Genomic DNA, 26,320 nt, shown 5'->3' on the forward strand with positions numbered 1-26,320 from the left:
GACTGGAGATCATAGAACGACCGCGTAGGCCTGCTGCACCCGCCGAGCAGGTTTTCGCTAGAAGGTTTCGATCGACACCAACGCGCCGCAATTAGCCACGCCTGATTGTCCAGCCCGGCGCGTGGTTTGCAGGAGGGAAACCGATATCGGGATCACGGAAGAGTGGGCTGATTTGTCAATACTGAATGCGATTATGCGGCCTACATCTGCAGTCGACCAGAAGCATTGGTAGCCGCCACTGCGTTCGACACACTGGACACGAAAGTTATTCATTTTTCGATTAGAGGTCAGCCCGTCGATCAATCCGGCGATAATGTGCGTTTGCCACCGCGGTGGCTGAGTGGCTACGCCTTTATTCCGCTGAATACGAGTTTACAGGCTCCTTCCTTGCCATGACGGCCGAAATTTGAAGGAGACTAAACGCAATGCGCTCGTCTACTGAGATTAAGGCATATGTTACTGACCGCAAAGTGCTCGAAAATTACCCAGAAGCCTCTTTTTCGGCGCACATGACACAGTTAGTTTTTTATACGCACGCATTATGACTGTGCTGTGCATTTGACAGAAAAGCATCTGTAGCCCGCAATCTTCATTTAGTAAAAAGAACACTTTCCACCACCTTTTCCTAAACAATGCGGGGAACAGAAAATGCACGCTACAGCCGTCTGCTTTTGATACAGCAAGTTCCTGAACTGAGAAAACCCACTACATCCACTTCTTGCACTAAACTTCAAGCCGGAAATCATTTTGGACGCAATATTGTAGTACTGCGAAAGCACAAGGACTTTTATCGAAAATATTTGATATCTTTTTCCAACACGACTGAGAAACTGCGCATTGTAAAAAGGCGAAATCTGTGGTAGTTAGCGAATAGGCCAGTTTCTGTGGTTGGTGCCGTCGGCTCAGACTAATCGTTAGGGCAGCGCCGGTCTTTTTACCCTCCCTGAACCCCCCCCCCCCCCCTCTTTTCTTCCTGGCTCTGATTGTACGTGAAACTTAAAATTTGTTATCAATCCAAGTTTTCGTGCAGCCACAGACAAGCCAAACTTTACGCCAACCATCACCATCTTTGCGAAACGCTACTGGGCTGGCTGAAAAATCTGTGCATGGTGTTTTAAGAACATGCCTATAAAACCATTTGTAGGTATGGTCCCGCGCATTGTTAAATGCTGAAGTTCTAGGCTGCCCGAATGCTCGTTAAGCACTTCATAAAAAAAAACATTTTTTTACCATTAACCCGGAAAAACGCGTTATATCCATGATTTTGTTGACATTCGAATATTATCAGAGGGGCTTAGTATTGCTCCACAGCATACAAATAAACGGCTCTCGGAAATAATGTTCATTGCCTAAAGGGGAAATTTCGGTATATGCAAACAGTGACTCAATAATACGATACGCTTAATCAAATACAGAGTTAAAGTAAACATACTCGAGAAAAAATAGCAAAACTTTATTTTCGTCTACAGCCGAAGCTTGCGCTGGACCTCAATTGTGCTTCGAATTGTAAAGCGACATCGTAGAGAACCAGAATTTGAAGTTCTCGTCTAATCGTACATCAAACATGACAGAGATTGAGAAAATTAGTTCCCAGCAGAAAACAGCTTTGAACAAAAAAAAAACTTCTTTCACTCGCAAGGCTTTTTATCTTGTAACCAGAAATTCCAAATGCCCCCGGCGTTTCCTTTTGAGAAGACTTCGCTATTCTACAGCCCACGTGCGCTTTTTAGATCCAATCAATTTTTGTTCCTTAATCGATGTTAGCTCTTTTAAACATGGGTGATGGGCGTAGACCAAGTGAACAAGCTGCAAAACAGGCAGAGTTGCAGATCTGGAGATTGTTCTACAAGGGGGATGACATGAAGCAAGAATACGTTTCGGCATGTCAAAGCAGTCGTCACCTCCATCCTTGAGGCAGTGAGATATTCTTCTTTCCGTGCCGATATCAGTGATGCTTCGGCGGAGCGCCCATTGAAAATCAGTTCATGAGCTAAGTTCATGCAGGGCTATTTCAGTCCGTTAAACATTCGTAAATTGCTGCAGTCAAATACACTAAAGGAATCATAATATTTTCTAGTTCAGTATTACTACCTGAAAAGCGTCAACTAGAAATAAAACCGGGGGAGTAGGCGTGAACAAGAAAATATGTGAAAATGTTCCTAATATTTTAATAAATCCTTTAAAGACAGCGACGGTTTATAGATGTTTAAGGCCATTGGAAAGTCAGGCATTTTCTCAAAATTTGTGCTGTCTAACGCAAAATGCGGTCATTCTCCGAACGTACGGCGAATATACCTGGCAAGGCACAAAGAAAAGAGACAGAAGCACTGAAAGAGCCACACGAGAGCTGACTATCCACTGAATTTCACTTCGGAGGCACAACAAACAACGTGCAATCGAAGAAGCGGGCGACACATGGGGAGAGGCTGCGCAGTCACCGCAATCCAGTGCAGTCACAACAAAGAATAAATATGAAGTTACGAATGACGAAAACGATAAAAGCCATACAAGACAGGATGTGTAAAGGGCCGCCAAACAAACGATTGAAAATCAATAAAAACAGAATGTGGGCCTTAAAATTGACTCAGACGAGGCTAAAAATTGATAAAAACAGAGCTTTAGTGGTTAGACACTTTTTAAGGAAGTTTAAACACCACGTGGCAGGTGACCGCACTGACAATACATTCTCAGCCGGGCCCAGGAATTTCAGATCCTATTTACACAAAAAAGAAGACAGTGTGTTCACACACTCACGCTGAATAAAATGATCTTGTCTGTTAATCAGATAAATCTTATTACGGATTGGGCGCTTATACGCTAGGCAGTTAAGGGGAAATTTTTCCCAGTTTTTTTCGCCTTGCTCTCTAAGCATCGCTATTTGCCAGAGCCAAGTAAGCGGAAATGTGTCTTCGCGTATAGCGAGTGTTTCACCTTAAACTTGACAGTATTTTTAAACATAGGTTAGAACATGAGAACATGAGTTAGAAGAGCACTTTTTTCAGCATAGCTTTGTCAGCGGTGTTGTTCATAACGAAGTTGCCATCGGCGCTGTGGCCCAACAAATTTTGGCTACACTGAGCCAAAATACATGCGCTTTCGAGACACTTGCAGGGAAATCAACCTCTCCAGTGCACGTAACTCGACGAAATAGCCAAAATTTGTTAGGCCACCCCGCCGAGGCTAACCGCGATTTCGACATTCTAAAAGCTGATATGGGTATTACTTACGGTAGGCTACAGCCTCTCAGTAAATAAAGATCCTAACAGTTATAGTTAAAAAGCTAACTATGCAATACTAGATAAGCAGTGTGCTCGTTAGCTCAACTTAGCTGTATAGTGATATACTACACCGCTGACAATGTCATGCCAAAAAAAGCGCTCTTCTAGCTCAAAAAGTATATTCTTAAAAATAGTGTAAAATCTTCGGCGGAACACCCAGTGTTTTTTTTTTCTGACAGATTATGTAATACAACAGTCTTTCAGTGCTACGACGAGGAACGCAACACACATGAAAACAAACCCAGAATTTAGAAACACACCGCGAAATGCTCATTGTTGAAATTTTTATATATAGTGAAACTTCGAAAATTGCAACGCGGAAAAAAAAAACCGCCGTGGGAACACAGATCCTTGGACGGGACGCTCCCATTGCGTGGGCCCAACCAACCGACGGAAATCTTTTTCTGGTCTCTTTGTAATAAACTTCGCCGTATGCGCGCGCCACTGCTTTCCTATGCAGAACATTGTGGACCGACTTGCCCGGTTTTCATATTCTGATTTTCCGTCGGCACGCTGCTACCACCGCAAATGTGAGAAGACGGGCTAACACATCCTCACTAACATCGCAAGGAAACAGCGGATGAATGCATAAGGCGAGGGCAGACGGCGGAGTTTTTCTGAATTGAAAACAAAAAAAAAATCAATATCCTTTCGACCTGGCGCTCAGGAACGCCAACTTCAAAGATGAAAGAGCAGCCAAATCTTCTTCACCTCTGTAACTGATTTTTACTCCACTCTTCTATGTGCAGTATGCCACTCTTAAAGGGAACGAAATTTTATATCTTATTTCAAGATGTGCTTTGTTTGCTCTGATACTGATTATTTTATTACACTAAACATGTTTAATGTCTAAACCGACGTTCCAAAGTAGGTCAAAGAGGGGCCTGAAATCAGCGGACGAAAACTGCGCTTGTAATCTGTTTACACTCAAGGGGTATTGCGTCGAAGAAAACTGACTGGAACCACAGCTCTTGATTCCAAGGTATAGCTTTACTTTGGTGCCACAGCGCAGTTTTTGTTAAAGTTAATAATCTGCCAGCAAACGATTGAATTCACGTTGCCACCTAGAGCCCCGATAAAAAAAAAACATTAGAGTATCTCGTCGTCGAGTGTATATGTAAGCATGAAATGGACTTCAAGAAAGATGTACCATAGTCTGAGACAACTGATAGATATGGATGCCGCACACGACTCCGTCATCGGCTGCTTTTCTTCCCTTAGCTTTTTTTCGCCATCAAAAGCATCTGCTTTTCTTTACCGCTTTTCATGCATGGAGATCAGCGCGACCAGCGCTCGCCGCGTGCCGAACGAGAGGACATGATGCCAGCATGTGCTGTAGTCAGATACAACTTAAGTCTGCAGTGAGGCTCCACCCTCATTCAGGACCTTTGCACAGAATCCCTCCACGACAAGAAAAAAAGTAGTTCGCTGTCGAAAGTTTTCTTGTTACCGAAACAAGAAGCCAACTGCAAGAAAAATGTATAAGCCCTGAAATTTTGATATCTGTGGCTTGTTTGGTATAGGCAAATATAAAAAGCTGACTTCTTTTACTGTTGTAATTGGTTAACAGAGAAGAACAGGACGCCGCGAACCTTAACTCATTGTTACCAACTGTTGTTTTTTTCTGTTGTATGTTGCATGTTTTTAAAATGCTGGAGCTCCCGCCTCGGTCGGACGCCGTACGGACGCCGCCGTCAACCCTTCCACGTACCACCACGTTGAAGAAAAACGAATTAGGGCCGGTTATTGGTCGTGCTGATAGATGGCGCCAAGAGACCTCGCGTCCATTAAGTAATGACTGCAACTCACGCGCCCCTGCCGCCTAGCTTATCAAGAGGCCTCTTGGGTACAGTGCAGAACTTAGGCTACTTCGCGGAACGTGACGGCGTCGCCCACCATGGGACCACGGAGAAGCTGTTGTTTACGCATGCGCTGCTCCGATGGCAGCGCAGCACGTAGGCGCCAGGAGGTAAAAGGAAAGTTTCGCCAAATTTGGTTTAGGTTCGCCTCCATATTGGCCCTTTCTCCTCACTCCAATGTGCCCCACCGCGCGCCAATAGCGGGAGTAAAAGGAATTCACGCTCAAAATCAAAAAGCTGAGCGCAGTATTACTAAACGATATTTTCTGCGCCTTTTCACATACTCACTAAATGTGAACGCGCTTATATGGCAGGAGAAAGAGAGTAAGCTCTCCTTTACAGCACGCCCTTTTAGGGCCAGGGTAAGCTGCACAAGTTCTGGAGCAGATTTCGGTCGCTAAATATACAGAACGGAATGCTTTCTCTTGGAAACAGAGCTTTGTGTCTCACTGCAAAGTATAATAACGTTATGCAGTTCGCGATGGGAGGAGGCTTTCAAACGAGGCACCAGAGGCCCTCAGGTTAGTAAATAGAATAGGTTTAAACCTCGGGAAAACGCACGTAACTGCTACACTTCCCATGTTTTTAAGAGGGACTTGGTTTCCGTTGCCAGATCTTCACCCGTCGTCCTTTGCCTCCCATCACGGCTGTCTTCTATTCCCTTCACCCACAAGTATGAAAAACACAAGTTTGAATCATCATTGAGGACACAGCAGGCACTGAAATATGAACACGGTAAAAGGAATCCAAATTTTTCAAAAATTAAACAGCGCACGAACACTGAACCTTATTACACACCTCATGCAGGCAAATATGATTAAAACAACTTCCTTTCAGAATGAGAATTATAGAAAGAATCAGATGGATTATTAGTGCAACGGATTTAATAAAGAAGGTGACATATATGATAGGAATTTAACAATTCACTCATTTGTGCGGGCACATTGCCTGAATTCACTGATGGGCTCATTCTTTTGTAGCTTTTTCTTTTTCACACAAAATGGTATTTGTTCTTTTTCATCTCAGTGAATCGCGCTGTGAAGTTATGAGAACATTTAACAAAGCACTTTCAGCATAGCAATAGCTTTGCAATGTTTAATTGCATCCACAAAAAATAGGGAAAATATGATATCGTAAAAATCACCCATGACAAAGATGATGGCATGAACAATGGCTCTACTTTGCAAGACTCTGCATCAAGTGTAAATTTGGCAATCTGGGGTCACCGGTTGTTCCGCAAACTAGGTTGCGAAATTTCAATGACTGCACGTTGAGGGAATGTCCCGACTTAACTATATGCGCAGAAGGTCGTGATTTGTCTGCTATTCAAGAAAATTGCAAACCACGCGTTGCACTACAAGAATGGCGTAAGGAGAGAGCATTCATATCGTACGCCGGTGGTGCTGGGTTCGAACGTCAGTACCACCGGAAACTCAACTGAATGCAAGATTAAATCTTTCAGCCGCAAGCGTACTAATTGTAACTTCTCATACCTCATAGATAGCACTATAGTGTCCCGGGAGTCATCATACAAGTATTTAGGTATTACAGTGAAGCTGTATACCTCTACCATGCAAGGAAATTTTCGTGTCGTCGTCGTCGCTGACAGCAAAAAATGCGAGGCTACAAACTGAATGCTACTCTGAGTGGATAAGTACCCAACAGCATAGAAATCGTGCATCATACCGATCATAAAGCAGTAGTAAAAAGAAAAAAATGTTTTAAAACACTGTAAAAAGAAAAAGTAAGAAATAAAGAATAAAAGTAAAATAAAAGAAGAAAATATTTTTAAAAACAATAATTAAGAATAAAAATAAAACTTTATATAACCGGTAAATCTCCCTTCAAATCAGGCATACAGCACACAGCTCAATACTCGTTATCATTAATAAAAAACACAAAACAAGCATCCAAAACCACATGATGGATGATAAACCACGTGTGAGCAATGGGAACACCGTTCGACGGGTTCTACTGAGCATTAGGTTTAAAGCTGCTTTGAAAGGGGTTGACGTCATTCGAAGCCCACGTGTAAAGTGCAAACCGCATTATGTATGATAACGGCGCCTGCAAACAATGCGAAGCACGTTCCTTCTCCCCGCGTGTGTTTCCAGGTAAAAATTACGGTTGCGTTTTCGTGTAGGTGTCGTAAGCAAAAAACGCCTGGCCAAAAATTGAATGCAAACAGCATGCCTCCCCCGAAGTTAGGCATACACCATACACCTGAAGAACCTTTCACTTGTCTCTGGTTCCACTCTGTGTAGAGCCACGTGTGTGAATTTTTAAGTGACGTCGCAATGGGTAATGGGTGTCGTTATAGTGCTTCGCTGGCTGACCATCTTCACAGCGTGGATTGGAGCCACAACTTTTTTATCTGACGCTTTATCTTCCATGGGTCACGCACATTCACGCTACTTGCGCCAAACACTCCAGATCACTGACGTACAGGTGCAGTCAAAAGTAAATTGAAGGCAATATTAGCGAAAAAAACAATTCACCGCCCTTATTTTGTGCATCTTTGAATCGATTATTGCAACCTAATTGTGATTTTTTGAATTACACAGTGCATTAATACATATCGCCTGTTATGCTTTTAAAGAAATTAATTTCTTTTTCGGCTGAGTCGCCTTCCATTTACTTTTGACGGCGGGTGTACTTGCGTCGATACTTGCCGAACTCTTGTAACAGCGCAAGGAGACTGCAATTATATAAAAATCGTACGGCCACAAATTGAATTTTAGTCCCCTGCGTGGTCTCACTTTCAAAGCTGCCTAATCAGCATGCTAGAATCTAACCAGAATAGAGCCGCTCGTTTCATTACACGCAACTACAGCCACTGTACACCATAATAAAGGTCAAACTTGGTATCGGTCTCGCGCCTTTAGACATGCGTGGTTCCATCTCTATTTGATGCTTATGTCATAAATATCTTTACAGGCCCAGGTCATATTTATCACCTCTCGAAGCGCCTTCTCGCATTTCACGCCACCTACCTAATCAGTACAGCATAAAATGCATACAGGGGAGAAGCCAGGCTTTTAATTCATCTATACCTCTGCGCGCCATTCTCTGGCAAGAACTTCAGGGAGTATTGCATGCGTCTGCAACCATCAACCTTTCCAATATCAGCTACTCAAGTATCTTTTCAAACAAGATCGCAACTTCTTCTATCTTTATTTTCTGCATCACAATGTATTTTTGTTTCTTCGTAGCTTTTGGCTTTTGTTTTGCTTTTCTGCACGTCTTGACACTTTTACAACGACTGACGCTTCTCATATGACCCCTGCATTTTTTGCTTAGATATGTATATGCTAATGTCCTGCACTCATGCTACAACTAAGTAACTTATGCATGTGTATGTTTTCACCTTTAAGTTTTGCCGTGTACATTAGTTTTCCTTTTACTTTTTGCCTCGCATCTGAAGTTGTGATAGTTAGTTTCCCTTGCACATGTATCGTTTCTGGTTCCTCTTCCTCATTGCCCTTCTGGGCACCGTAAGATATCATGAATAAATAAATAAATAAATAAATAAATAAATAAATAAATAAATAAATAAATAAATAAATAAATAAATAAATAAATAAATATACTCACTGTCAACAAATCTCGTTCCTCCTCTTGCGAACGAAGCTGAACGTCATATATGCGTTACCTTACGACTGTATGCTAATCAATAGGTGTCATTACAAAGGAAGAAAACTAATTCAAATAAATTAAAGATGAAAAGCAGAAAACAACGCTTCTGCATGCAAAGAGCGCAATTAGTCGTGCCGACCAACACTGTTTTAGTTATCCTACTTGTGTTTATTCCCAGAGCTTATTTCGTTCTCTCTCGGGTGATGGTAGCACATCGTACCAATCGAGCCTTCAGTATGAGTTCGAGCTATCTTCATCGGAACTGCACGTCCAGAGGTGTATGCGTTGAAAGCAGGATTAATATAGGTTTTCCAGGCGCCTACTTAGCTGGAAAGAAGAAACATGCTTGCGGAACATTCTCTTTCCATTAGGAATAAAGACGTAGTGGCCACAGATAAAGCCCCACGCCCTGGCGTTTCGGGGTGGCGTATATCAAGCTGGCTCATTGTGCTCTTGCATCAAGAAAATACGCTGTGCGACACTCAGTTCCTAAGGCGGCTGTAAGACGCCTTTGACGCGTTTTGAAAAGCATGCGGTCGTGGTGTGAAAGCTTTAAATTTTGCTCTTTTTAAACAACGCGTGATTTCATTTTGCATACTTTTTTATAACTTAAGACTCACCGGCTTAAGACTCACCTTAAGCTTCAAGTGCTTCGCTTGGTCTTCCGTCTTTTTCATCTCTTGCGCACTCTATTTCTAGCTGTTATTTCTGGTATCCACGCAACTCAAGCGAGCTTCTTTCCACGTTATATTTTTCTCTCCCTCCGCAAGACTGCGCAAGAATCAAGTTGTATTTATTCGTTCGTCGGAAGTGTTTCTACATGCCTCCGCATTTTTTTTTCATGCACATACACACACAAAACAACACCGGCTTAAGATTGCCTGGAAAAAGGAAAAAATCAGGCTAGAAAAACTTATATCTCTTGTATGAATCTGGCGAAGCTGCAGTAGTGTCTTTTTTCCATTGAGGTTCTCCAGCTGCAAGGACTTACGTCCATAAAACTTCCAAAGACATCGCTTGAAGGAAGCGACGAAAGTGCCATTTTTTTTCTCTTATCGGGCAGCAACCCCTTCCTGTGCACAATACAATCCCCGGTATAACAGTGTAAAAAGATCACAACGATTACTATGCTCAATAACAGGAACGGACAGCGCAGCTCACAGGTGCGGTGTGCTGCTTTTGCTCACCGATTTAAACCGCTGCGCACATTGGGGAAACTGGCTCTAGTCAACACCTTCGAACCCTTTTTGCAGGGTGCCGCTTGGGTCCAAACAAAACCACTCCCACTCGAGCATGCATGATGGCTCCTGTTACCCGCTTTCCTCCTTATCCTCTACGATGGTTGAACGACGCCATTAAAGGTCCCAGATACAGTCACGTTTCTGCACTTAACGCGGCGCCTCTGCATATTCCTCTCGAAGCGCTTGTGCAATGTTGGCATTTTTAATGAGCTACTATTACTGGCAGCGATGAGCGATTTGAGTGATTTGTGTGTGGTACTTGTGCGCCATACACACAGAAAAAAACTCCCAGTGGAAAGGCCGCCACCGTCTGGAAGTAACGAGCGTTAGCTTAATTCGTCAAACCCAAAACGAAAGTCTTGCCGCACCCTGCGGGGCCAGTGAAGGAAACCCTCAGTGGTTCGGAAAAGTAACATAACTTTTTCACCTAGCGGTGCGATCGACGCTTAGCGCCATCTATCAGAGAAATGGCGATTCACGTCTACCCGTTGTGGAATTATACCCCCTCAAGATACGTCCCAAACGGAATTTGCTTCGTTTGGGCGTCAAGGTTGGCCTAGAATTCGGCTTGCGGTGCGATGTGTTAACCTTTCAAATTAGTAATTGCATATTTACAATGTTTACCTATAATTTAATTGTGGTTTTATTTCTATACCACAATCAATAGGGTTTTATTTGCCTACCAAATTCGGTACACATCTGTCCCCGGATGGCTGCCCCTTGTTGTCAGTATATATAGCGGAACGATTGTATACGTATATAGCGGTCTCCTAACGGGACAGTTTTTCTGCCCTTTATGGGCTATTTTTTTAGGGGAGGGGGAGGGAGAGAGGGGAGAAAGAGATGGAAGGGCCTAACGAATTCTAATGGCCGCAATCTTGAACTCGAGAGACCAAAAATATGCCGCGATTTCGTCCCCTGACGTCATACTCACACAGTTCCACCTCTATCCACCATATTAGATAGTGAAGTCATCATTGGCGCGCGGCGGGTGTTTGTTTCTACAATGCTATTGTAGATGGCACTGCAAGTGTCAATGCGAGATTTCCTCTTTTCTGTTACTGCCACAAATCTCGCTGTGATCTCAGGGTGGTAGCACACCCCACGAAATCTCAATACGTGATGAGTATTTTCTGGCGCAGATGGCGCTGTGATCTCAGTGTGGTAGCGGAGCCCACGAAATCTCCAAACTTGATGAGTAAATCTTCACGGGTGGGATTCGAAGCGAGGAATTACATAACTTATATTACATACATTACAAACATACATACGTATTTGCATTCATAGTACATAACTTCAGCTGCTCGGCATCTAAATGCACATTGCGACAGTGCAACCGTGCTTGAGCGACGCTCACACGGAGCTGCCACTAGGTCATAAGGTGTGGCAGCGATCTTAAAAATCATGAAGGAGTTGAAAGCAGCAATGTCATTCTAGTTCTCGTCGCAATATTTCCACAATCTTACAGCGCCGTATTCCAATCACTTAGCGTAGGTACCATGTGGCTTGTGAACTTTATACACAAAGAGCGCATGTTCCTTACGCGTTTGCAAACCAGCTACTCCGCAGACGTTGACGTCGGCTTCCTCATGTCTGTCCATCTTTCTCTCCGGACGTACTTCACGCGCTTTCTAGGCACCGCTAGCTGACAGCAATTTTAGTTTTAATTTAAATGTTTTCATCATCATCATCTCATGCTAAAGGCTCTAAATGATGCTCTCTAGGCTCCTATTAAATATTTATTTCAAGATACCCCTAAAGAGCTTCCTCTTGGGTATTAAATAGGGGGTGGAGGTTTAGAGTACATTGCAATATAACAAACACCAAGAAAATTAAAAAGAATTGACCGGCTAGTGACAACATTTATAAAAAAATGTACATTTAAAAACCTAAGAAGAGGAATAGAAACAAAACGAGAGAGCAATATATTCATGAACATTTAAGTACAAACCCTAGGTAGGCGGAAAAATATTAGGGCACGACTACCAATGAGAGAAGTAATGGCGTACGTTTTTGGACATAAATGAAGAACCAATCTAGAATATTAATATCCTTGAATATAAATGAGCTCATGTTTCGGCTGCCCAGCGGACTCATGCTACCATCACATTTAGTTCAACTGTTTCATGAGAATTATGGGGTCTGTTAGCTAGGCAAAGCAGCTTTAAAAATCACTGAATACTTCCAGGGTTGTGGACGTTAAGATGGAAATTATCTTTTGCAAATTCCTTCACATACTGGCATATATTCGACGTTACTGAGAATTTAACAAGGGCGGCCGATATCAAAAACATGGACACTGTAAAGAAACGCTGGAGCGCCACCAAATTTTCATCCTACCGAAATTTGGCTTCTCTTGAGTGCCTATGTTCATTCACTGCAAAAAACGTATTCATGCAAAAATTATTTTTTTTAAAGCGTGCTGTTTTTCTGCTGTCACTTTATACAGACACGGAAGGTTAACGATGACAATGAAGATATCGTGGGTTCCATGATTACTCACTCGAAGTGCATCGGCGTTGGAGTTGTCTATTGTCACCGACATGTACGAAAAACACCTGACCTGACCGCAATTTGACTGTGAAAACTGCTTGTGGTGGCGATACCTGTATTTAATTTTTTGGCATTTTCTGCCTCACAAAAGATGCATTTTTAGCGAAACTTCTCTTTTTGTTTCTAGAATCAGTTAAACAAACCTCAATGCTGTTAGCGATTTTGAAGTCAGAACGCACTGATGCGGCCGTTCATAGCCTAGCAAAGTCGTCTCTCGCGTGTATTCTGCGAGTACATCCTTAGCGCCAGCGCTCCGTGCCGCGGCACTGCCCGCTCATTGTCGCCTGCGCGGCACTAATCTAGCAGTTCTGCCCCGACCAAAATTGTTTTTTGTGTGTTTGTGTGTGTTCGCTAAATAAATACTTGCAAATTGAAGCAGTCATGGTGTGTGCGCCACAGTTCAGTCGGTCACGCATTTAAAATCGACAAAAACAGTATTTTCCAACAAAAAAAAGCCCCGCTGCGGTGGCTCAGTGGTTAAGGCGCTCGACTACTGATCCGGAGTTCCCGGGTTCGAACCCGACCGCGGCGGCTGCGTTTTTATGGAGGAAAAACACTAAGGCGCCCGTGTGCTGTGCGATGTCAGTGCACGTTAAAGATCCCCAGGTGGTCTAAATTATTCCGGAGCCCTCCACTACGGCACCTATTCTTCCTTTTTCCTTTCACTCCCTCCTTTATCCCTTCCCTTACGGCGTGGTTCAGGCGTCCAAAGATATATGACACAGATACTGCGCCATTTCCTCTCCCCAAAAAAACCAATTATTATTATTATTAACAAAAAAAGCCCCTGTTTTCGGGCTGAATTGAATGTTGTAAACATTCTCTGTTCATTTTTTCATGCACATTCACCACACTTGCCATTAAAACACCTTGATTCCGGGAAATTCGCAAAACCATGATGTTGACTTCAAATAGTTTATTGGTTGTTTACTCAATTTAGGAAGGAGCTCCATGAAAACTATGATGTATGCACGATTTTCAGTTTACTGGCCAAATGAGCCACACAGAATACTCCATTGCGATTAGTCCTGCACAAGTCCTTCCCTTCTCAGTAAGTATCTTGCACGCAGGTGTTGAAGCGGCTCTTTACTGCATCGCGTTTTAACGCGAAAGCTTTGAGACTTCCGTTATGTAGAAAACGCGGAGTGGTCGCCGCCGTTGTGAGCGACAAATCGGCCGGTGTAGAGTGGGCCAGGTGGCCTCGCTACCCACATAGGGCGGCCATCCTATGGCCAAACTGGGGCACATAATTCTGGTTGGCCTCGCCAACCCCACCATGGTCTAAAAATGCGCCGGTCACGTGGCGTCATCACAGCCTGCCATCCGGATGTGAGCCAACGTTAGCGTTTTGTACTGATGACCAAGATATATTTTTCTCACAAACACAATTTCCGCTCACTGCTCCATGAAAATCCGCCATGACACTGTTTCGGAGCCGCATTTATCCGTACTAACTTTTGTAATAACCTTGAGGAAGTTCATATGAACAACCCGTGAGTGCTACAGCCATGCATGTTCCATTTTATCATTCTTTTAGCGGCAGAAACAATTCTTTTTGATTGCAGCATTTCATGCCTTTTGTTTCTGTTTGCACTCGCACTCTAGAGCAGTCATAAGAAGGGGCTCTTCCTTTGCTGTCTTGTTCAATGCTTATCAGTCATAAAAGTATGCGTACAAATTTTATGCCAAATCAAAAAACGGCGTTCGTGCCAGAACCACCCTGCTGGCTCAGTGGTTCGAGCCCTAGGCTAATTATCCGGAGTTCCCTGGTTCGAACCCGACCGCGGCGGCCACGTTTCAATGTTGGCGAAAGGCAAAAGGCTCCCGTCTGCTGTGCGATGTCAGTGCACGTTGAAGGTCTTCAGGTAGTCGAAATTATTCCGGCGACCTCCACTGCGGCTTCTCTTTCTTCCTTTCTTTTCTTTGTCCCTCCTTTATTCCTTATCCCTGCCCTTACAGCGCAGTTCAGGTGTCCAATGATATATGTGACACAATTACTGCGTCACTTCCTTTCCTCAAAACCAATTTTCACTCCCATTTTTGTATCAGGCGATGTTCGTAATCCTTGTATCACTGCGAAGAAAGCAGCCTCTTCCAGGGACAGCAGGGACAGATGTCGAAGATGAATATCACCGCGGGCAGGAACAGGAACTCAGGAGTAGCAACTTCTGCCCTTTGAGGCACTAGTACCAAAAAGCTCGAGTATTCGTCTTCAGTGTAGGATCGGGCTGGAACTATCCAGTTCTCTTGAAATTGTTCAATATAATTTCCGCTGGCCTCATTTTCCCAATTACTCCCGAATAGTAAATATATCGGCAGTGAACACTAGCTTGCTCTTCCGTCTTTATGGCTTCGACGTAAAATTTGGCTGTTACCTATATTTCACAACCTTATTCCGCCACCCCGTACTGCGAACCCACTGCGCAATAACCCTCGTTCCACACTTCCCGTCACATAGCCGGTATCGATAGTTGTAACACAACTTTTTCATCCATTTATTTCTCTTAGGTTTTTCAATAAACCTACTATCGAATTAATCCACTAAAAATATCAATGTCATTCCCAATGTACAGTTCGTAGGCATGCAATATTCTTTAGAAGTGAACGCAGAAGTGAATTCACCCTGTGCTGCCAGCGGACCGTGCAGTGACCATAAACAGTGATCCTATATCTAAGGCACACCACACGCTAGAGCATGTTTAACTCATTTACGGATAGAAAAGGGCATGAAATATCTAATATTATACAGCACACACGATACAGCGCGAAGTGTTTGACAAACAAAAGAAAAGGTGTGAGTTCCAGGAAAGATTACTGTCGAAGATCAGGCCAAGATATTTGACCGACTGCGCATATTTTACTGGTTCACTGTTACACTGAAAACAGGAGGAAGCATGCAAATAAGCAGGACGACTCAGATGAAATTGTTTTAATTGTATAACGTTTTCCTGCATTTTCGCTCCCTTTGTTTTACGTAATAACCACTCCTCTCTCTCATTCCTCTCGCCCTAATGGAAATTAAATAAATAAAAATATATTTTTGGGAAAGACCTATCGTTACCATTGCTGGCGCTAGGCATTGTTATTTTGTGGTCGGTTACGGATGTTTTTTTTTTTGGCTGTAAATGTTAGCGCAATGGTTGATTTGCTGATGCTGACGTTTGTTGAGGTGTTAATGATAAAAACTTCATTTATTTTCACTAGTGTGCTGACAAGGTAGCTCATTAGTTATTGCAGACGCATATAAGGCGCTATGACAGCTGAAGGTAGTCTGCAGTCGAACATGAAAGTAATTACAAGGCCTCAGTTTTAGGTGCAGATGGCAGCGAGCTAAGATCTCCATTTACAGTTTGGATTGATCAGACTGTTCTCTTCAACGACTTCCTAGGGTCTTAAAAAGGGTGTTTCTAAATGCAAAAATAAAATACGTAAAGTCAGCGCCTAATATATTAATAAATAAGGTAAGCCTGCAGTCCTCACCTGCAGTGCTATTTTAAGCCTTGAGTCACTATGGCATCTATTTTCTTTTCTAGAAATTAAACAGCCCTACATATTTCGATAAATGCATAGAAAAGCCAACTAGCCCCACAAGGTGTTTTAATGGCATCCAATGTTCATTTTTTATCTCCAGAGGCAACGGCAAGAGATTTTTAGGTCTCGCAAAACAAATAGAATCAAGCAGACTGGTGTTCGTAAATAAAAAAATTACGATGCGCAGTTAGCATCCAAAGATTGTGGATAGATGCCATAAATTAGGCAGCATGCTTGGTGATCGAAAAGCACAGGGTGTGAAATGTCCCGCAGTTAAATATGAGCGATAACTGCGAAGTAATGAAAATAACTGACTTCAAACTGCTGAAAGCGAAGCACTTACCGAACAATAGGCCTAATCACCTATCACTAAATGCTGACGACAAAAAAAAATTGGCAGCGGTTTAGCTCTGGTTAAACCTGTAGTGACACGATAGCTGCAGCTGGACGAGTGGAATTGCTCAGTTGAATTGCAAAGCCAGTCTTTCGCCGCTCCATTTTGCTGGGCGTTCCTTCTTCATCTTCGTCCCACTTGACACGGCGCATGCGCACAGCTGTTGCAGCTCGGTTTCGCCGGCACGCCGCGCTGCCGGCAGCAGCACTGCTCCGCACCACGTGGCTGGTCACGTGACCAACCACGTGACCACCGTCACGTGCCGCCGCCGTGTTCACGTGCCACTGCCACACTGAAGGCTCGAAATGCTACCGTAATGTAGCTATCGCTGCAACATACAATTAAAACCACACTATGAATGTTCCCTTATTAATACGAAAGCATTATATGGCTCAGTTCAAGGTAATCTGTTCGCAAAACGTATCCGCAAAATGTGTGTGCAGAAAACGGCACCATGTGGTTTCCCGAGTCAACGTCATGCCAAGTCACGTGACAGTGGTGTAATATGTCGTAACGAAAAACTTGCGACGTCATACCAAATCACGTGGCAGGTGTCATGTGACGTCATACCAAGTCACGCGATAATGATGTTATATGATGTCGTGCCAAGTCACGTGACAACGGTGTATTGTGACATCGTACCATGTCACATGACAGATGATTGCAAAGAGTTCCGGTCACGTGACAATTAAACTACATGAGTACAATTGAAAATCCGCGTGTTCAAAAAATACTAGCTTGGTACACAAAAGAGGCACTGAGGCATCGCAACAACCCATGCTTGTGCATTTCTCCAATGCAGTAGGCTGCAGTGCTCTCAGTTTTTTTCAAACGAGACTATCTTCCATGGTTCCAAAGTGCCGCTGAGCAAATGATGTGACAGTCTCGAAACTCACGAAAGTGTCCTTCTACTCTACCCCTTGCTTCCGGGTCTGACGACGTCGTCACTGAGCAAATGTTATCCGGTGTGTAAACACACTTTCAGCCGGCCGCCGCATCTGGGGCTCCGCGACTAATGGATCGTCCAGGACTAAAACCGTCGCCAGCAGGTACCAGTAATTTGTTTTGCGAATGGCTGGACGCACCTCAGCTTCCTGATTTCTGTCCCCTTTGCTGCACGGCCTTGCTCTCTGATACTTTGTATGCAACGTCATTATTAGTGCCGACGTAATTGTAACGTTTGTTTTTGTATTATAAAAGTTGAAGCCCTATTTCCAGGAGTGTGAATGAGCCAACTTAATTTCTCGCGAATTTCTAAACATATTCGATTTTGCCCTAACAGGAATAAAGTAGCACCTTTGAAAGTGGTTCACATCTTTATCTTATGTGAAGTTTTCTCGCTTATTTCCATTGATTTTCTTTTTGCGACCGTTCTCTCTACTTAGCCGACGCACGCTGATAGATATAAATGAAGCCAATAAAACTGAAAGCAGTAAAAGGCAGTAGAAGTGTGCGAAAAGAAAAATGAGTAAAACACAGCTCCAAATAACGTGCTAATGGTTCCTGACTATAGTAGGCGAAGTGATTCTACACGTTTAATAATAATAATTGGTTTTTTTGGGGGGGAAAGGAAATGGCGCAGTATCTGTCTCATATATCGTTGGACACCTGAACCGCGCCGTAAGGAAAGGGACAAAGGAGGGAGTGAAAGAAGAAAGGAAGAGCGAGGTGCCGTAGTGGAGGGCTCCGGAATAATTTCGACCACCTGGGGATCTTTAACGTGCACTGACATCGCACAGCACACGGGCGCCTTAGCGTTTTTCCTCCATAAAAACGCAGCCGCCGCGGTCGGGTTCGAGCCCGGGAACTCCGGATCAGTAGTCGAGCGCCCTAACCACTGAGCCACCGCGGCGGGGCTACACGTTTCACAAAAGTACGGTTTCGTAACCGCAAATGAGGCCGAGTGTTGGCGCATCTGAAGCGCGTTGCCAAGGAAAGCGAGGATGCAGCACGAGTATCGTCATCACTTGTTTACACAGGACAGAGCCCTGTAAATCTTTAACTACAGCCTTCTTGAAGATAGCTTTCGTCCACCGTTTAGACGTCCTGTGTGTTACGCTGTTTTGATACGCGCCTGTGTCGTGGCCTGTGTGAGATTTTGTCCTGATTTACTTTCCTTGCCTTTTTTTGTTTTTGGCATTTTATAGTGTAAACTATTATTAGCTCTTACCCCGATTTAAGGGTTTCGTTTTAGTTGGTACATCAGCACTAGCACAGACTACACACCACATGGATTACTCGTCAGGACGCAGTAACCTCACGAATGACGTCACTGACACGCGCCAGGACAGGGTGAAGTCGAACTCGCACTCCCTCCTTCGCACTACTGCGCCCTCCAATAATTTAAACACTGTTCTTTCTTTTTTTTAAATTCCTCCATTCTCCCGCGCCGCCTATCATTCAGGAGGAGGAGGAGACGTAAAATGCGTGCGAAAGGCATAAAGGGTAGCCAGAAGCAGAAACCAGTTTGCTACCCTGCACAGAGAGATCGCGCTTGCCTCGTGGAATTCCAGCCATTTTTTTTTTCTAACTCAAACCTACAGCTCTCTTCCCCTGACCTGAAGCTGCGGCTTCCACCTGGACTATACCACGGCGTGAAGCAACCCTGCTCTCTCGCCTGTCGCCTGTGGCTTGGCGTAGCTTTCACGAACCATTACTCCTTTATACTCGGTATGACTAATAGCAGTACATGTACCACCTGCGTTGTGTGACGAGAGTAAGGCCCGCATCATTTGTGACTGCCCCGCCTACAATGCCAAAATAGTGTGCTGGAGTGTGCACAGGAACGTCTAGATCCACAACCGCTGACAGAAATGAATATTCGCGGCCACTGGGCGCCGCGATCGTCGGCGGTAAAGGTCTCCAAGGCAGTTCTCCGCTTCTTGATACCGTTATTCCTGCAGGATAGGCTGCTACTTCACCCCGTGCTTTCTTACTTCGCATACAAACTTCATTTGCCTAACATTCAGCCTCCACTTTGAAGGATCCTAGCCGCCCTGTGATTGTGTTTTGCGCCCCTTACAAAGGAAGGTTCGGCCTTGCTCCTGACGCTCTTCTGACGTTGGTATTTTATGTCTGCGAGGAAAAATCAGTACCTGACAGCAGCGCAAGAGGAAGGCCGGTAGTCTATACGTATCACCGAACGCACCTTACCTTAGCGAACAAAGGTTGCATGCGACATCGTGCTACTGTGCTGCACGTAATTTCAAAGTGTTTGCTGTACGTGCCAAAGTATATTCACTCACTGTAAAAATGGGCCATTACTTTTTTTATGCTGGCTTAGCTTACGCCGTGACAGGCGATCTACGCTTTGAGAGGGAGCGTCGGATTCTCTGTGATGCAAAATAGGTCTGCGAGTATTGACGGCTGAAATCATAAGGCGCTCTGGTACCTTGCGCTGTCAACGGTGTGTGACCGTTTCAAGTGGGTATTTCTTTTTTAAGCGATGTTTATGGCCCCAGGGCATAAAGGGTATGAAATGAGAGATGAGGAGGATGCCTAAGTAAATGAAAAAAGGTTGGCTGATCTAATAAAATCAAGTAGTGAACGATGATGTGGACCCTGTGTCCAAGCATTATATATGAATCCGGATTGTTCGGTAAGAGACCCACTGTCGCCTTGTGCCGGATTCTCGTCGGCATCAGCGCCGGGCAAACCCACAGCAGGTGGTTCTCGCAGCATATTCAGGCCGGGTAGCCAGAAAGACCTGAAAGTTCGCGCCCTGACCTACACACATCCGTTTTTGCCAGCATACTTGAGTCTACGGATTCACGATCTAGGACTACGGACACGATGCTAACACACTCAGACACTGATCGAAGCGTGATTCGCTCCGTTGGTGGTCGTTGTTTAAAACGGTTTTATTGGGTGTTTTGAAGTAAAACTTTTTTCAGTTGGCTCTTTTCCAGATTTCCTACTTCACTCAAAAACGTGTCCCATGCCCCAAATTCCGACACATGTTCTCAGGTGCATGTACACTTTGTAGAACTTGTATTAAAACTCACAGAACTGATGGTTTCGTGGCGTGCAGTCGCGCCATGACAATGGAGACAGTCGTGCCAGGGTGAGCGACCCATTGTGCGCGACAAGAGCGCCCACCTTTGAATTGATTTTATTGATTTCAGCGACGCCTTGCCCAGAGACGCGGCAGTACAAGTTTGGGAACAGGACTGACTCACTACTGGCAGGCAGCACCAGAGTTGAGTATTAATAACAGATGTTCAAGCCATCTTCTAGGGGTGCCGAAATATACTAGATTCATTCCTTGGAATGTTTCTGGAACTAATAATGTTTACCTATTCGGTTCATTAGATGGGGTTGAATCTCATTTTTTTATTCCATTCTTTGAAACTCGTATCATTGCTGTCTTTTTCTGCCTTTTTTTAAATCTTTTTACATTATGTTCAAACGGAGCCCTGCAATGATAACCATATAGGCGCCGGTAATATCAACATAAGAACAGCGTTCATTTACTGCCACCCCCTGTTGCCTAATAATAATAGTAATAACAATAAGAAGAACGGGTTAGCCCAAAAAGAAAGCCGCAGTAACTGTATCGCTCTCTGTGGACTCGTAAACCGGAGAGTGAAGGAACGACTGAAGGAGAGAGTGAAAGATGAAACAGGGAAAGAGGAGCTGTTTCGGAGGACGCAGACAAATTTCGTCCATCGGGGCTTCTTTAACGTGCACTGACATTGCGTACGGGCTTCTTCATTTCGCCTTCAAAACGTTACCGTCGCACCCAACACTGCAAAAGGAAACGATTAAAATATATTTTTATCATCCACATATTTGCTTATACTTAGTCGCACCTACTTTTCTATATCACACCTTTGTTGCGCGCTATGCTTTGACGGTGGCAGACAGGACTGGACTGAAAAATTCTAGCTTGCTCTTTTTTTTTTGTATGCGCTGAGCGCCTCATATCGGTAAACATGCACGCACGCTTTCTCCTTAGTGCGTCTTTTCCAGGCTTGTTTAATTCCTAAATATAATATCCCTTGCGGCAAGCTGTGAAATTAAGAAACTACATTAAAAATCAATATGACTTGTACGCACTGATTTTTTTAATTATCTATACCTCAAGTACATCCAAGCGGGACATTAAAGGAGTATAGAAATTAATATTTTGCTTGCATGTTTCCTATTTTTTGTGATGCGTTAGGCATTATTATACATGCATCCCCTCTTGATATTCGCCTTTGAGTGCTAAATAATTTATATTACAATTTTTCTTGCCACCATTACGGTATTGGTTTAATCGACCGAACCATCACTGTGCCATGTAGTTGATCTTTAGGCCAAGTGGGCAAAAAGGAATGTAATGTAAGTGATGATGCGCCCTTCGCAGTCACTCCAGCTCTTGCAGATGTTTGGTATTAGAGTTTATATTGCAGCTTTCTTCTTGCCTCACGTGAACTAAATGTCAACTAAGTGTAACAGCCATCATTCGGTTGAGGAAACCGAAACCGCATGAGAGAAGAAATTTATTTATTGATCACTTCACCGTCGTAGACGAAAACCACACGGTGATCGTAGAATGCAATGCATCGTTTGAAAGCAGAAAACACGCAACTAAGGTTAGGTCTCGACAGTCCTTGAAATAAGGAAAAGCGGTGATGATAGTCAATATACCCTATAAAAAGCTGCACACAAATTTATTTGGCTCGAATTTAAATGCTTATCAAACATCCTTTAAAACAATTTTGTTTACAAATGATACCTGTGCGTGTAGTCAAGGGTCTGACGGAAACCCGTCTGGTCGGGATGGTACATGATACTAGTGAGTCGCACCGACCAAAAATTAAGATGGAATGACGTTTCGGCTCCCACACGGGAGCCTTGTTCACAATGAGCAAGAGAGAGAGAGAGAGACTCTTTAATGAAGAAACAGAGAATTTAGCCGGCGTTTCAATATCGCTGGCATGCTACTCTGCGTAGGGAGGGGAAGTTGGGAGATAAAGACTGAAGCAGAGCAGCGTGGAAGAGGTGGGAAAAAAAACGAAGATAAAATGCAGCCATGAAATGGGTACTAAGGATGCAGTGGCGAGTATTGATGTAACCTATGGAATGATGGAGTGCATAGTCCGACGAATGGGCTGACGAAGTTCACTGCAAGAAGAATGCATGAAGGTAACCTGCAAGTGAATTTAGAGCTTATCGAGATGTCCAATGTCTTTTAAATACGTAAAAAGAAAGTTCATTGCAAGTCTGTGTTGCCTGAAGCAGGCTAAGGGGCCTAAAACTTTCTCCATTGTTAGGGGCACTGGGCAGTGCTTCTGCATGCAATGTTCATAGTACGCACGCTCGTTAGCATACGCAGGGCACTCAAGCAGGATATGTTCCACAGTTTCTATCGAAGCACAGTTGTCACAATGCGGACTGTTCATTTGTCCAAAACGGTATCGCAGGCCATTTGTATATGCAGCATTCAGACGAAGTCGGTGATAAAGTGTTTCGAGTTGTCGAGGAATTCTGGGTGAGAGTCTTGATCTAAGATGTGGGTCGATTGAGTGAAGAACTTTGGTACTGATATGTCGGCAAACTCCAAAGCCGATACGTTTCTTCGTACGCAAAACTTTTAGCCATTTGGGACGCATCAGATTTCGTGAGAAAACTTCGAATGTATCTCTGATGTTGATGGCCCTTACGGGCCGCTTCATCTGCTTTTTCATTAGCCATAATGCCACAGTGAGCAGGTACCCACTGAAATGTTATGCGGTGGCCTGCGGCAATAGCTAAATGATGGATATACCCAATGTCCAGGGAAACTGGCTGGTGATTCGTTTTCTTCAGCAGGTTGCCCAGGATCTGCAGAGATGCTTTTGAATTGGTGAAGATAACCCAACGGCCGGCGGTTTGGCGCAGGATGTAAGAAACAGCTTCCTTAATGCCGTGAAGCTCAGCTGTTGTAGAGGAGGTCCTCCGCTGCAGCCGGTAAGAAAGGGCATGGCCTGTTGAGGGCACATAAAGGCCAAAAGAAGAAGTTTCTTTAGTAGTTGAACCATCGGTGAAGATATGGGTGTGCTGCGTATATTCTTCGATTAAGTAGGCGAGAGTAGCTTGCAGAAGTGCTGCCTGTGACATGCGGCTCTTTGCATTCACACCTGGAACAGACTTCTTCACCTTTAGAGGAGAGAGTGTCCATGGAGGAAAGGCCAGAGGTAGTAGTTTCTGAGGCTGATTAATAGTAGGAAGGGGCAGGAGCTGCACTGCCTGGCCAAAGCTAGAGTTGCTGTGAGTTAGGTGGACACGGTGTAGGAAGTGCTTCTTCCCTTGCAGGACATGGCGGAGATGGGTACGCATAGTTTCCTGGGCGGCAATTACCTCTAGTGGGAGACATCCTGCCTCCGCTACTGTTCCTGATGCAGAGGAACCCTTTGGGAGGCCAAGACATATTCGCAGGCAGTTGTTCCGTGCGGCATTGAGAGTCTTATTGCTTGATGTAGATAATCTTTGAAGCACTGGTAGACAGTAGCGCAAGGTTCCTTCAACGTAGGCTTTTTCAAGCAGAAGCATTGATCGGCAGTTGCTACCCCACCTTGTTCCCGCCATGAACCTGAACACTTGCGATGCTGCAGTAATCCTCGCACGGAGTTTTTTGATCTGAGGTGACCATGACAGATTATAGTCGATTACAACACCCAGGAATCGCTGAGATCGTACATATGGCAGCGATCGTCCGCCTAGGAGCAGCGGATATCGGGTCATCGTTTTTCTTGTAAACGCCATTGCAACACTCTTTTCTGGCGAGAGACGAAGACCTCTGGAAGCCAGGTACATCGAAATGTGCAATAGTGCTCTCTGAAGACGTTGCTGGGTAATATAGCGCGAACGTGACGCGGTCCAGATGCAGATATCATCAGACTAAATTGTTATGCGGACCCCTCGCGGAAGGTGTCTTCTTATGTGAATAAGGACAATATTGAACAGGAGAGGGCTGAGCACCGCTCCTTGTGGTACGCCCCTCTCCACTGCGTGAAAGCGTGTTGGACCGTTTGGAGTGGTAATAAAAATTTGTCGTTTATTTAAATAATGCCCAATCCACTTGTATAGCCTTCCTCCAAGGCCAAGACTGCCAAAGGCTGCGAGAATTGCATGGTGAAAGACGGAGTCAAAAGCGGCCTTGATGTCTAGGAAAACGGCTGTTGGGATGTACCCAGCATGAAGGTACTCCTCAATTGATGAGACGAGGGCGATGATATTGTCAGTCGCAGACCTGTTTTGACGGAACCCGTTCATTTCTTGGGGGAACTCATTTCCGCTTTCTAGGAATCAAGTTATGCGCTTGCAGATCATGCGCTCCATGAGCTTACCTACGCAGCTCAGTAGGGCAATGGGCCGGAATGATGCGTAGCTTGTTGGCTGCTGACAGGGTTTCAAACGGGCACGATTTTCGCCAGCTTCCATTTCGTGGGGACCTCACCAGCCATCCAGGCAGAATTGTAATACTCCAGGAGTCGAAGACGGGAGGTGTGGGGTAGCTTTGCAATGGCGTCATAGGTCACCTCATCATGACCCGGAGACGTGTGCCTGTTTGTCTCCGCGATAGCTGTGGATAGTTCTTCCATTGTGAAAGGCAGGTCTAACGCTGGCACTGCCGCCTTTGGGATGCCTGTTTGACCATCTGCGGAGAGTGTCGAATGCCCTGACCCTGCCGACAGCAGCTTCCAGTATTCTTCTGAGACTTCTTTTATAGATTTTTGTTCGTGAAGGGAGAGCGCAGCGAAGGGGTGGAGTTGTTGAAGTGGTGCGCGCATACCTCTAACTATCCGCCAAATATTGGTTACTGGTTTGCGCACATCCAGCGTAGAACAAAAGTCACGCCACTTTTGCCGACTGAGTTTATCCATGTAGCGGCGAATGTGACGTTGTGCCCGTCGGCATGCACGTAGGTCATCGAGGCTTTTTGTGCGCAGAGCTTTCCTTTCAGCTCGCCTGCGTATAGCGCAAAGCCTTTGGAATGTGTCATCATTTGAAGGTAGGTTATCATTTTTAGCTGTAAGTTGTGTACTCGCCCTCAGGCAATACGCAATTGTCGATGTTAATTCCTCATTGCGAGTTGCCGCAGTAACTCCTCTGCTTACAGCGTCCTTGTATGCGTCCCAGTCTGTAGATTTTATAAGGAATTTCTTTGGGTTCCTCTGCGCATGGAAAACCGATATGAGGATTGGGTAATGGTCGCTTCCACGTGTCTCCAAATCAGTGCACCAGCCAAAGTTGTGGGCGAATGAACTTGTGACAAATGTCACGTCGATGCTGCTGGTAGTCGTCGGGACTCGGAGGTAGGTGATGCTGCCGTCATTTAATGGCTTAACTGAATGCTTGGAGAGAAGTTTTGCAAGCTTGGCACCTCGGGCACATGTATGTGAGCTGCCCCAAATTTCATTATGAGCATTGAAGTCTCCGCAAATAATATGCGGAGAGGGCGTCCTTGCTATCAAGTCTTCAAGTCTCAAAGCATCAAATGGCGTGCCTTGCTCAAGATATACTCCAATCAGAGTGTACTGTTGTCCGGCAATAACTGTGACAGCGCATACGTATTCATTGTCGCTGTGAGGCGGGACATCAACCGGTGAGGCCGGGATATCCTTGCGAAAGCCTATCAGCAATCTGCTGACGTTATCTGGTCGTTGTGAATGATGGAAATAGTATCCATTGAGTCGGAAAGTTTCCTCGACGCGTGATTCACAGATGACTATGAAGGGGAAGCGGTACGCTCGCACGAGCTGTCGGAAATCTGAGAGTTTAGAGCGTAGCCCGCGAGCGTTCCACTGGAAAATGGTGCATGTACGAAAGATGTTGTGGATTGTCAGCTGCGGTGAAGTT

This window comes from Amblyomma americanum, chromosome 6, assembly GCF_052857255.1.
Source record: "Amblyomma americanum isolate KBUSLIRL-KWMA chromosome 6, ASM5285725v1, whole genome shotgun sequence".
NCBI classification, from domain to species: domain Eukaryota; kingdom Metazoa; phylum Arthropoda; class Arachnida; order Ixodida; family Ixodidae; genus Amblyomma; species Amblyomma americanum.